Consider the following 14,496-nt stretch of genomic DNA (forward strand, 5'->3'; position numbering starts at 1 on the left):
ACCACATGCATTTCCAAATCAAGTGTTGGTAGGATTATAGTCACATATCCATCCAAACCCAATTTGGTCCAGCATGAGAAAGCATTTCTAGCATGATCTCTTCATTCCTCTTTCAAGGTTCAGAAGAGATCCAAGTATGAATAGCTTCTTTTCCAAGATAACTACCCAATTGGATGAAGATTGAAAGCTTTCTAGTAAAATCAAGAGAAAAGATAGAAGAAGAATAATAAAAACTAATATTGATCCATCAAATTACAACAGAGCTCCCTAACCCAATGAAAGGGGTTTAGTTGTTAATAGCTCTGGGAAATAATAACAAAGATGGAGAATACATCCTGAAAGTATCACTAGAAGTGCAGAGAAAGTAAAATACAGAGAGTAGTTCTAATGCCACAAGCTCCCTAAAGTTTTCAACTCTCTTTCTAATTCAAAACTACCCCTATATATACTACTCTTCTGATCTTCTAATTGGCTCTTCAAGTCTTGGATATGGGCCTCTGGATCTTGAGTTTGAAGCAGTTATCCTCTTCATTGGGCTTAGCTTTGCTTACAGAGAGAAAAGGTGAAGCAGGCAGGGACTTTGCCTTAGGACGTTAGTGGTGTCAACGTTAAGTGAAAGTGTGGGTTCGAGAATGTTAGTGACAATCACCTTTTTCACTAACGTTCCTAACCCAAGGATGATCAACGTTAACTTCAACGTTAGTGGCACCAATGTGACCACTAACGTTGCCTCTTGGTCCTTCGCACACGTTATTGGGAATTACCTTTCCCAATAACGTGGAGAGTCCTCCCTTCTCCCTACGTTAGAGTTCACATTAGAGTAGCTAACATGACTCTTAACGTAGGCTTGCCAATCCTTCGAGAATGTTAGTGACACTTATCTTTGTCACTAACGTTCCAATGTGCCCCTACTTCCCACGTTAGAGTCCACGTTAACTAGGTTAACGTGGCTTCTAACGTAGTAATGCTAGCCATCTCCAACGTTAGTGACAAAGGTGAATGTCACTAACATTGGCTCATCATCTCTCTTATCTACGTTAGCTTCCACGTTAACTTAGTTAACGTGGGAGTTAACGTTGCTCATAGTGGCTTGTGGTGGTTCACCCTAACGTTAGTGACAAAGGTAAGTGTCACTAACGTTGGCGATCACTTGCTTTCTCCACGTTAGATTCCTCATTAACTAAATTAACGTGGGAGTTAACGTGGCTCATTGTGGCTTGGCCAACTTTAGTGACAGGTGAGTGTCACTAACGTTGGCTTCTCTTTTGCTTCTCAACGTTAGAGTCCACGTTAACTAAGTTAACGTGGCAACTAACGTGGCCAATTATGAGCTTGGTCCAACGTTAGTGACAAAGGAGAGTGTCACTAACGTTGGCCTTGTTTTCTTCTTCCACGTTAGAGTTCACGTTAACTTAGTTAACGTGACTCTTAACGTGGGCTATGATGGCTTCGAGGGCGTTATTGGCGATTACCTTTCTCATTAACGTTGCAAGTTAGCTCCCATTCCACGTTAGAGGTCACTTTAGTTAGACTAACGTGGCTGCTAACGTGGTTCTTTTTTGCTTCCTTTGTCCTGAAATCAAGCAACAAAGTGCATCAAAGTTCTAATCCAAGTCATGAGACATGCATCATCCAATTTGTCATATAATTCATGCAAAATTCTCATAAAATCATGTAAAGTGCACAATGTATGCTTGAATCAAGATGTAAGTGAATATCCACCTAAAACTAGGTTATTTTCTAAGAAAATGCATGAAACTACCCTAAAAACAGTAAAGAAAAGGTCAGTGAAACTGGCCAAAATGCCTTGGCATCAAAGCCTCTTTTTATTATCCACAAAGGCAATAAGTTTCTCCAGTGGTATATTTTTACCTTTCTCAGACAAATCATCCGAAACATTAACATCGATAAAATTGGACTTTCTTTTCTTAAAAGAGTAAACTACCATTTGTACCCACGAAAGTTGAAAACGCTAATATATCTACCCATAGAAAAAAGAAATTACCATTTGTACCCATAAAAAAATATTTTTACAGACAAAATTATCCAAACCCTAAAAAATTATCTAAAATCCCTAAATTACCCTTCTCTCCACACTATCCTCTCCTTCCTCCCTCCTCTCTCTCTCAATGTTCTCAGCCACCCAATCCCAGCATCAACCACAAACCACCGTCTCACCCTCCTCATCATCGTTCACCCTTCTCCACTAGCAACTTCGCGGACCTCCGCCAGCCCAGGAGCACCGCGCCAGCTTCTCCTCGCCACCATCACCATCGGCCTCAAACCAGAGCCTACCGCGTCAGAGACCCTCCTCTTCACGCTACCTTATCGGCGACGGCGGCATCAAAAGCTGCGAGAATGTCAGAGTCGAAGCAACCGCCGTTCCAGCAGACCTTGCAGATGGTGAGGCGGGCCTGCAATTTCAGGAATTTTTCCTTCATCTTTTGCAGAGCTTCTGTCACCAGCCTTGAGTTATACAAAATTCCAAAGTAAAACTTGCTCAAGAGTGAAATGGCGCTTCTTCTTCTTTTTCCTAGCCTCCGCAAGTTCCTGAAATCAAACAACAAAATGTTCCACCGATTCATAACAATAATAAAACATAGATTCAAATGCATTTGAAAGCAAATTGGTAACGTTTTAAGACCTTAGCATGAAGATGACGTTCTCGACCTATAAGGGGAGCCTTCTTGGTCTTGTCTTTAGGAACGGCGTATGGTTTGCGTGTTTTGAGGGATTTGAAGGATTTCTTAGAGGCAGAGAGTTTAGGAGCCTTAGAATGGGATTCATGTAATGCTTCGCATTAGAGTCCGAAGCTGGAATCTGCTTCCTCTTCTTGGTGCTTCCATCATTCTGCTTCTTCGCCGCCATTGTAGCTCAAGCTCTGAGCCCTGAAGTTGAGTTTAGTCGGAAGGAGAGAGGGCTCTGTTACGCAGAACATGAAGCTGAGGTTTTCGACTTAATGGTGAGAGTATGTTAGAAACGGAAAGAGGGTGGTGGCTGGGTGAAGAGGGTGGTGGTGGGATTTGAGATTAGGAAGGGAAAGAAGAGTGGTGGTTGGGTGAAGAGGGTTAGGGTTAAGAAGGTGATTGGGTGAAGGAGGTGGTGTGGTGGTGAAGATAAGGGTATTTTAGGGATTTTAGGTAATTTTTTTAGTGTTTGGATAATTTTGTTATGCGAAATCCATATTTTATGGGTACAAATGGTAATTTCCTTTTTCTATGGGTAGATATGTCAGCGTTTTCAACTTTCGTGGGTACAAATTGTAGTTTACTCTTCTTAAAAATAATCTTTTTCCGTCTTAGTGAGATTGGTTCACCTCGCCATCTACACCTCCCTTATCCGAGTTTGATGACGAACCTTCCTTGTCCAAGTTCTTACTCTTAAACCGAGCCCTCAGGGTCGCAGCCGAGACTCCTGGATACTTTTCACCTGACAAAGCAAACAGAACAAAATCAACAAATTGCCAAGAATACATGATCCCTAGCTACTTCTTGTATCAATTCTTACCCATATAATCTACTACAGATTGCTTATTGTCTTCCCACGGAAGCAAATCAAACACCGATATCAAGTTTTTCCTATCAACCATTTCTACCAAATATTCAATTACACACTCATTCCTCACACTAATTTTCTCAGGACTCAGAATATGCTGCGGCTGAGAACACCAAAACAAGGAAAATTTTTCAGCCAGATTCTCATCCAAATAAAATGTAAACATATCCTCGACACTCTTAACCTTTAAAAACATTTCTTTGAAATCTTTGAATGAAGATTTATACAATATAAAGACAGAAAATCCAGGTGTATTGTTCAAATTCACCTACCCTCATTTCCAAACCCATTTTGCCTGAAACAGGAAAAAGAACAACTCCAATAAAGGTTTTAAATCTAAAAATTCTAGCAAAATTTTAAAACACCGCAAGAACACCCAGCCACTTGGGTGAAACTGTGACGGAGCACAGTTTAATTGCTTCAACATATTACATTAAAAAACAGTAAATGGAAGCTTAACCCGCAATTCTTCAAGAACACAACTATGCTTGTAGAAAAATTCAAAATCATTTTTTCTATGGAATACATAATCGGTCTTAGAACATGGCAACAACTCAACACGAATGTTAGAAGCTACCTGGTACGCAGAATTGTGATCTCTGGTAATGGCTCCAAAGGACTTGGTGCTCTAATCTTAATTCATAATATGTCACAACTCCGTGTAACTAACCAGCAAGTGCACTGGGTCATCCAAGTAATAAACCTTACGTGAGTAAGGGTCGATCCCACGGAGATTGTTGGTATGAAGCAAGCTATGACCATCTTGTAAATCTCAGTCAGGTAGGGTCAAATGTGATTGGATTAGATAATTAAAAGATAAATACTTAATTAAATAATAAAGGATAGAAATACATATGTAAATTCATTGGTAGGAATTTCAGATAAGCGTATGGAGATACTGTATGACTCTAGGACGTCTGCTTTCCTACTGCTTCCATCCAATCCTTCTTACTCCTTTCCATGGCAAGCTGTATGTAGGGTGTCACCATTGTCAATGGCTACTTCCCATCCTCTCAGTGAAAAAGGACCACATGCTCTGTCACGGCACGGCTAATCATCTGTCGGTTCTCGATCATACTGGAATAGGATTCTTCGTCCTTTTGCGTCTGTCACTACACCCAGCACTCGCGAGTTTAAAGCTCGTCACAGTCATTCGATCATTGAATCCTAATCGGAATACCACAGACAAGGTTTAGACTTTCCGGATTCTCATGAATGCCGCCATCAATTCTAGCTTATACCACGAAGACTTTGATTCCACAGAATGTGAAGCTCGGTTGTCAGGCGAGTCGACCATGCATCGTGGGTCAACAATCCAAGAGATATGCGCCCGGTCTAATGTAGAACGGAGGTGGTTGTTAGGCACGCGTTCATAGGTGAGAATGATGATGAGTGTCACGGATCATCATATTCATCAAGTTGTAGTGCAACGAATATCTTGGAATAAGAACAAGTTGAATTGAATAGAAGAAAATAGTAATTGCATTAATACTCGAGGTACAGTAGAGCTCTACACCTTAATCTATGGAGTGTAGAAACTCTACCGTTGAGAATACATAAGTGATAAAGGTTCAGGCATGGCCGTGAGGCCAGCCCCCCTAGGCGTGATCAATAGCCTCCTAAGATGAATAATAGAATAAAACTGAGACCAAAGATGATCCGAAGATGAAAATACAATAGTAAAAAGTTCTATTTATACTAAACTAGTTACTAGGGTTTACAGAAGTAAGTCTAAGTGCAGAAATCCACTTCCGGGGCCCACTTTGGTGTGTGCTTGGGCTGAGCTCTAGCTATCTACGTGCAGAGGCCATTTCTGGAGTTGAACTCCAGGTTGTAACCTGTTTCTGGCGTTCAACTCTGGTTCGTGACGTTTTTCTGGCGTTTAACTCCAGACTGCAGCGTATAACTGGCGTTGAGCGCCAGTTTGCGTCATCAATTCTCAAACAAAGTATGGACTATTATATATTGCTGGAAATCCCTAGATGTCTACTTTCCAATGCCGTTAGAAGCGCGCTATTTGGAGTTCTGTAGCTCCAAAAAATCCATTTTGAGTGCAGGGAGGTCAGAATCCATCAGCATCAGCAGTCCTTTGTCAGCCTTTCTTTCAGAGTTTTGCTCAGGTCCTTCAATTTCAGCCAAAATTCACCTGAAATCACAGAAAAACACACAAACTCATAGTAAAGTCCAGAAATGTGAATTTAGCATAAAAACTAATAAAAACATCCCTAAAAGTAACTAGATCCTACTAAAAACATACTAAAAATAATGCCAAAAAGCGTATAAATTATCCGCTCATCACAACACCAAACTTAAATTGTTGCTTGTCCCCAAGCAACTGAAAATCAAATAGGAAAAAAAAAGAAGAGAATATACTATAAATCCCAAACTATCAATGAATATTAATTATAATTAGATGAGCGGGACTTGTAGATTTTTGCCTCTGAACAGTTTTGGCATCTCACTTTATCCTTTGAAGTTCAGAATGATTGGCATCTATAGGAACTTAGAATTTCAGATAGTGTTATTGATTCTCCTAGTTAAGTATGTTGATTCTTGAACACAGTTACTTTTGAGTCTTGGCCGTGGCCCAAAGCACTCTGTTTTCCAGTATTACCACCAGATACATACATGCCACAGACACATAACTGGGTGAACCTTGTTAGATTGTGACTCAGCTTTGCTAGAGTCCCCAATTAGAGGTGTTCTGGGTTCTTAAGCACACTCTTTTTGCTTTGGATCACGACTTTAACCGCTCAGTCTCAAGCTTTTCACTTGACACCTTCACGCCACAAGCACATGGTTAGGGACAGCTTGGTTTAGCCGCTTAGACCAGGATTTTATTCCTTTAGGCCCTCCTATCCACTGATGCTCAAAGCCTTGGATCCTTTTTATTACCCTTGCCTTTTAGTTTTAAGGGCTATTGGCTTTTTCTGCTTGCTTTTTCTTTTTCTTTCTATTTTTTTTTGCCATTTTTATTTTTTTTCACTGCTTTTTCTTGCTTCAAGAATCAAATTCATGATTTTTCAGATTATCAATAACATTTCTCCTTGTTCATCATTCTTCAAGAGCCAACATATTTAACATTCATAAACAACAAATTCAAAAGACATATGCACTGTTCAAGCATTCATTCAGAAAACAAAAAGTATTTGTCACCACATCAATATAATTAAATTAAATTCAAAGATAAATTTGAAACTCATGTACTTCTAGTTCTTTTGAATTAAAACATTTTTATTTAAGAGAGGTGAAGGATTCATGGAATTATTCATAGCCTTAAGACATAGCTTACTAAATACTAATGATCATGAGGTAAAGACACAAAACATAAATAAATATTTAACATAGAAAAACGAAAAATAGAGAAATTAAGAACAAGGAATGAGTCCACCTTAGTGATGGTGGCGTTTCCTTCTTGAGGAACCAATGATGTCCTTGAGCTCTTCTATGTCTCTTCCTTGTTTTTGTTGCTCCTCCCTCATTGCTTTTTGATCTTCTCTAATTTCATGGAGAATGATGGAGTGCTCTTGATGTTCCACCCTTAGTTGATCCATGTTGTGGCTGGACGACCCAGTGCACTTGCTGGTTAGTTGTATCGAAGTTGTGACAATTATGAATTAAGATCAGAGCACCAAGCTTTGGAGCCATCACCAGGATTTGTTCGAGCCTGGAGATCACAATTTCGTGCACCACCTTGCCATGGGAGAGGACTTATTGGCTATTTTGTAGAATTCAACGGAGATGACTTCATGTACTTCTACTTCCTCTCCAATCATGATGCCATGAATCATGATGGCCCGGTCTACAGTAACTTCAGACCGGTTGCTAGTGGGGATGATGGAGCGTTGGATGAACTCCAACCATCCTCTAGCCACGGGCTTGAGGTCCAATCTTCTTAGTTGAACCGGCTTGCCTTTGGAATCTATTTTCCATTGAGCTCCTTCCACACATATGTCCCTAAGGACTTGGTCCAACCTTTGATTAAAGTTGACCCTTCTAATGTAAGGGCGTTCATCTCCTTGCATCATGGGCAAGTTAAACGCCAATCTCACATTCTCCGGACTAAAATCTAAGTATTTCCCCCGAACCATTGTAGTGTAATTCTTTGGGTTTGGGTTCTTACTTTGATCATGGTTTCTAGTGATCCATGCATTGGCATAGAACTCTTGAACCATAAGGATGCCGACTTGTTGAATGGGGTTGGTTAGAACTTCCCAACCTCTTCTTTGGATTTCATGTCGGATCTCCGGATACTCATTTTTCTTGAGTTTGAAAGGGACCTCGAGGATCACCTTCTTCTTGGCCACAACATCATAGAAGTGGTCTTGATGGGCTTTGGAGATGAACCTTTCCATCTCCCATGACTCGGAGGTGGAAGCTTTTGCCTTCCCTTTTCCTTTTCTAGAGCTTTCTCCGGTCTTAGGTGCCATCAATGGTAATGGAAAAAAAAATAAAAAGCTATGCTTTTTACCATACCAAACTTAGAAAATTGCTCGCCCTCGAGCAAGAAAAGAAAGAATAGAAGAAGAAGAAGAAGAAAATATGGAAGAGAGGGGGAGAGGTGTGTTCGGCCAAGGTGTAGAAGAGAGGGTTGTGTTGTGTGAAAGTGGAGTAGAATGGAGGGGTATATATAGGGAAGAGAGGGAGGTGAGGTTCGGCCATTTAGGGTGGGATGGGTGGGAAATTGATTTTGAATTTTGAAGGTGGGTGGGGTTTATGGGGAAGTAAAGATGGATGTGAGTGGTGAAGAGGTGATGGGGAAGAGAGATTGAGGTGATTGGTGAAGGGTTTTTAGGGAAGAGTGTTTATGGGATTGTGTGAAAGAGGGTTGAGAAGAGGTGAGTGGAGGTAGGTGGGGATCCTGTGGGGTCCACAGATCCTGAGGTGATCCTGTGGGGTCCACAAATCCTGAGGTGTTCAAGGATTTACACCCTAGCACCAATTTAGGCATGCAAAGTGCCTTTGCACACAATTCTAGGCGTTCAGCGCCAGATTGATGCTTGTTCTGGGCGTTGAACGCCCATTTGTAGCCCATTTCTGGCGTTGAACACCAGAACCATGCTTGTTCTGGGCGTTCAGCGCCAGCTCTTCTCCAGGGTATATTTCTGGCGTTCAAACGCCAGAACCATGCTTGTTCTGGGCGTTCAGCGCCAGATCCATGCTCTGTTCTGGCGTTGAACGCCAGCCAGATGCTCCTTACTGGCGTTTAAACGCCAGTAAGGTCTTCCTCCAGGGTGTGATTTTTTTTTTGCGGTTTTTGATTCTGTTTTTAATTTTTCTATTTTTTTCGTGACTCCACATGATCATGAACCTAATAAAACATAAAAGAACAATAAAATAAAAATAAAATTAGATAAATAAACATTGGGTTGCCTCCCAACAAGCGCTTCTTTAATGTCAATAGCTTGACAGTGGGCTCTCATGGAGCCTCACAGATGTTCAGAGCATTGTTGAGACCTCCCAACACCAAATTTAGAGTTTGGATATGGGGGTTTGACACCAAACTTAGAGTTTGGTTGTGGCCTCCCAACACCAAACTTAGAGTTTGACTGTGGGGGCTTTGGTTGACTCTGCAGTGAGAGAAGCTTTTTATGCTTCCTCTCCATGGGTACAGAGAGAGATCATTGAGTTTTAAACACAAGGTTGTCCTCATTTATTTGAAGGATCAATTCTCCTCTGTCCACATCAATCACAGCTCTTGCTGTGGCTAGGAAAGGTCTTCCTAAGATGATGGATTCATCCTCTTCCTTTCCAGTATCTAAGATTATGAAATCAGCAGGGATGTAAAGGCCTTCAACCTTTACTAACATGTCCTCTACTTTTCCATAAGCTATTTTCATGGATTTGTCTGCCATCTCTAATGAGAAATTAGCCTCATGTACCTCAAGAGTTCTTAGTTTCTTCATTACAGAGAGTAGCATGAGGTTTATCCCTGACTCAAGGTCACACAGAGCTTTTTCAAAGGTCATGGTACCTATGGTACAAGGTATTAAGAACTTTCCAGGATCCTGTTTCTTCTGAGGCAATGTCAGTTGATCCAGATCACTCAGTTCATTGATGAGCAAGGGAGGTTCATCTTCCCAAGTCTCATTACCAAATAATTTGGCATTCAGCTTCATGATTGCACCAAGGTACTTGGCAACTTGCTCTTCAGTAACATCCTCATTCTCTTCAGAAGAGGAATACTCATCAGAGCTCATGAAGGGCATAAGAAGGTTTAATGGAATCTCTATGGTCTCTAGATGAGCCTCAGATTCCTTTGGTTCCTCAGAGGGAACTTCCTTATTGATCACTGGACATCCCAGGAGGTCTTTCTCACTGGGATTCACGTCCTCTCCCTCCCTTGTAGGTTCGGCCATGTTGATTATATCAATGGCCTTGCACTCTCCTTTTGGATTCTCTTCAGTATTACTTGGGAGAGTATTAGGAGGGGTTTCAGTGATTCTCTTACTCAGCTGGCCCACTTGTGCCTCTAGATTTCTTATGGAGGACCTTGTTTCACTCATGAAAATTAAAGTGGCCTTTGACAGATCAGAGACTAAGTTTGCTAAATTAGAAGTATTTTGTTCATAATTCTCTGTCTGTTGCTGAGAAGATGATGGAAAAGGCTTGCTTGGCCTGTTTCTTCCACCATTGTTAAAGCCTTGTTGAGGCTTTTGTTGATCCTTCCATGAGAAATTTGGATGATTTCTCCATGATGAATTATAGGTGTTTCCATAAGGTTCACCCATGTAATTTACCTCTGCTATTGCAGGGTTATCAGGATCATAAGCTTCTTCTTCAGAAGATGCCTCTTTAGTACTGTTGGATGCATTTTGCCATCCATTCAGACTTTGAGAAATCATGTTGACTTGCTGTGTCAACACTTTGTTCTGAGCCAATATGGCATTCAGAGCATCAATCTCAAGAATTCCCTTCTTCTGAGGCGTCCCATTATTCACAGAATTCCTCTCAAAAGTGTACATGAATTGATTATTTACAACCATGTCAATAAGTTCTTGAGCTTCTGCAGGCGTTTTCTTTAGGTGAATGGATCCACCTGCAGAATGGTCCAGTGACATCTTAGAGAACTCAGACAGACCATAATAGAATATGTCCAGAATGGTCCATTCTGAAAGCATGTCAGGAGGACACCTTTTGGTCAACTGTTTGTATCTTTCCCAAGCTTCATAGAGGGATTCACCATCTTTTTGCTTGAAGGTCTAAACATCCACTCTAAGCTTGCTCAATTTTTGAGGAGGAAAGAACTTAGCCAAGAAGGCCGTGACCAGCTTATCCCAGGAGTCCAGGCTATCCTTAGGTTGTGAGTCCAACCATGTTCTAGCTCTGTCTCTTACAGCAAAAGGGAAAAGCATGAGCATGTAGACTTCAGGACTTATTCCATTCGTCTTTACAGTCTCACAGATCTGCAAGAATTCAGTTAAGAACTGATAGGGATCTTCTGATGGAAGTCCATGGAACTTGCAGTTTTGTTGCATTACAGCAACTAGCTGAGGTTTCAGCTCAAAATTGTTTGCTCCAATGGCAGGGATGGAGATGCTCCTTCCATCAAACTTGGAAGTGGGTGTAGAATAATCACCAAGCATCCTCCTTGCATTATTATTATTTTCAGCTGCCATCTCATTTTCTTTTTCGAAAATTCCTGTCACGTGCTCGCTGATTTGTTGTAATTTGGCTTCTCTTAATTTTCTCTTCAGCGTCCTTTCAGGTTCTGGATCTGCTTCAACAAGAATGTCCTTGTCCTTGCTCCTGCTCATATGAAAAAGGAGGGAACAAAAAATAATAATAGGGATCCTCTTTACCACAGTATAGAGATTCCCTTGTGTTAGTAGAAGAAAAGAAGAATAAGAATTAAGAAGAGAAGAACTTGAACTCAAAGGAGAAGAGGGGGTTCGAATTTTAGGTGAGGAGAAGTGTTAGTAGATGAATGAATAAATAGAATGAGAAGAGGGAGAGAAGAAGTTCGAAAATAATAAAAAAATTAAAATTAAAATTCGAAAATAAAAACTAAATTAAATTAAAATTAAAACAATTAGTTAATTAAAATTGAATTTTGAAAAAGAGAGAGAGGATTTTCGAAAATTAGAGAGAGAGAGTTAGTTAGATGGTTTTGAAAAAGATAAGAAACAAACAAAAAGTTAGTTAGTTGATTGAAAAAGATTTTGAAAATCAAATTTTGAAAAGATAAGAAGATAAGAAGTTAGAAAAGATATTTTAAAATCAAATTTTTGAAAAAGATACGATATAAAAGATATGATAAAATGATACTTTGAAAAATATTTGATTTTTTTTAAAATCACAATTAATGACTTGATTCACAAGAAATCACAAGATATGATTCTAGAACTTTAAGTTTGAATCTTTCTTAACAAGCAAGTAACAAACTTGAAATTTTTGAATCAAAGCATTAATTGATGATGATATTTTCGAAAATTATGTAATAAAATTAAGAAAAAGATTTTTGAGAAATATTTTTAAAATTTTCGAAAATAATTAAGAAAAATGAAAAAGATATGATTTTTGAAAAAGTTTTGAAAAAGATAAGATTTTTAAAATTGAAAATTTGGTTTGACTCATAAGAAACAACTAATTTTTAAAATTTTTTGAAAAGGTTAATCCAAGTTTTCGAAATTTTGAGAGAAAAAAAGGAAAAGATATATATATATATATTATATATATATATATATATATATATATATATATATATTTTATTTTTGAATTTTTAATGATGAAAGAGAAAAACATGATTATGACCCAAAACATGAAAATTTTGGATCAAAACCAATGATGCATGCAAGAACACTATGAATGTCAAGATGAACACCAAGAACACTTTGAAGATCAAGATGAACATCAAGACTTTATTTTTGAAAATTTTTAATGCAAAGAAAACATGCAAGACACCAAACTTAGAAATTTGCAATGCTTAGATGATATGAATGCAAAAATGCATATGAAAAACAAGAAAAGACAAACAACAAGAAAATATAAAGATCAAACAAGAAGACTGGCCAAGAACAACTTGAAGATCATGAAGAACATATGATGAATTTTCGAAAAATGCAAGAAAAAGATGAACATACAATTCACACCAAACTTAAAACATGACACTAGACTCAAACAAGAAACATCAAATTATTTTTGATTTTATGATTTTATAAATTTTTTGGTCTTTTTTTCGAAAATTAATTTGTGAAAAACGAAAAAGAAGAAAATTTTTTTTTTGTATTTGTATTTTTTTTTCAAAAATAAAAAAATAAAATGCTTAAAAATAAAATAAAATTACCTAATCTGAGCAACAAGATGAACTGTTAGTTGTTCAAACTCGAACAATCCCCGGCAACGGCGCCAAAAACTTGGTACGCAGAATTGTGATCTCTGGTAATGGCTCCAAAGGACTTGGTGCTCTAATCTTAATTCATAATATGTCACAACTCCGTGTAACTAACCAGCAAGTGCACTGGGTCGTCCAAGTAATAAACCTTACGTGAGTAAGGGTCGATCCCACGGAGATTGTTGGTATGAAGCAAGCTATGGCCATCTTGTAAATCTCAGTCAGGTAGGGTCAAATGTGATTGGATTAGATAATTAAAAGATAAATACTTAATTAAATAATAAAGGATAGAAATACTTATGTAAATTCATTGGTAGGAATTTTAGATAAGCGTATGGAGATACTGTATGACTCTAGGACGTCTGCTTTTCTACTGCTTCCGTCCAATCTTTCTTACTCCTTTCCATGGCAAGCTGTATGTAAGGTGTCACCGTTGTCAATGGCTACTTCCCATCCTCTCAGTGAAAAAGGACCACATGCTCTGTCACGGCACGGCTAATCATCTGTCGGTTCTCGATCATACTGGAATAGGATTCTTCGTCCTTTTGCGTCTGTCACTACGCCCAGCACTCGCGAGTTTGAAGCTCGTCACAGTCATTCGATCATTGAATCCTACTCGGAATACCACAGACAAGGTTTAGACTTTCCGGATTCTCATGAATGCCGCCATCAATTCTAGCTTATACCACGAAGACTTTGATTCCACGGAATGTGAAGCTCGGTTGTCAGGCGAGTCGACCATGCATCGTGGGTCAACAATCTAAGAGATATGCGCCCGGTCTAATGTAGAACGGAGGTGGTTGTCAGGCACGCATTCATAGGTGAGAATGATGATGAGTGTCACGGATCATCACATTCATCAAGTTGTAGTGCAACGAATATCTTGGAATAAGAACAAGTTGAATTGAATAGAAGAAAATAGTAATTGCATTAATACTCGAGGTACAGTAGAGCTCCACACCTTAATCTATGGAGTGTAGAAACTCTACCGTTGAGAATACATAAGTGATAAAGGTTCAGGCATGGCCGTGAGGCCAGCCCCCCTAGGCGTGATCAATAGCCTCCTAAGATGAATAATAGAATAAAACTGAGACCAAAGATGATCCGAAGATGAAAATACAATAGTAAAAAGTTCTATTTATACTAAACTAGTTACTAGGGTTTACAGAAGTAAGTCTAAGTGCAGAAATCCACTTCCGGGGCCCACTTTGGTGTGTGCTTGGGCTGAACTCTAGTTATCCACGTGCAGAGGCCATTTCTGGAGTTGAACTCCAGGTTGTAACCTGTTTCTGGCGTTCAACTCTGGTTCGTGACGTTTTTTTGGCGTTTAACTCCAGACTGCAGCGTATAACTGGCGTTGAGCGCCAGTTTGCGTCATCAATTCTTGAACAAAGTATGGACTATTATATATTGCTGGAAAGCCCTGGATGTCTACTTTCCAATGCCATTAGAAGCGCGCCATTTAGAGTTCTGTAGCTCCAGAAAATCTATTTTGAGTGTAGGGAGGTCAGAATCCATCAGCATCAGCAGTCCTTTGTTAGCCTTTCTTTCAGAGTTTTGCTCAGGTCCTTCAATTTCAGCCAAAATTCACCTGAAATCACAGAAAA

The 14,496-nt window shown here is 39.3% G+C and overlaps 1 long non-coding RNA gene across 1 annotated transcript; it reads right to left on the bottom strand.

The window, feature by feature from the left end:
- On the bottom strand, positions 4,764-13,791 carry LOC110268970. Its single transcript, XR_002357773.1, has 4 exons — positions 13,647-13,791; positions 9,106-9,113; positions 7,317-7,319; positions 4,764-4,804 (listed from the first exon to the last, which is right to left on the bottom strand). It is a non-coding gene; the product is annotated as an uncharacterized LOC110268970 (long non-coding RNA).

Source organism: Arachis ipaensis, chromosome B02 (assembly GCF_000816755.2).
Source record: "Arachis ipaensis cultivar K30076 chromosome B02, Araip1.1, whole genome shotgun sequence".
Classification (NCBI taxonomy): domain Eukaryota; kingdom Viridiplantae; phylum Streptophyta; class Magnoliopsida; order Fabales; family Fabaceae; genus Arachis; species Arachis ipaensis.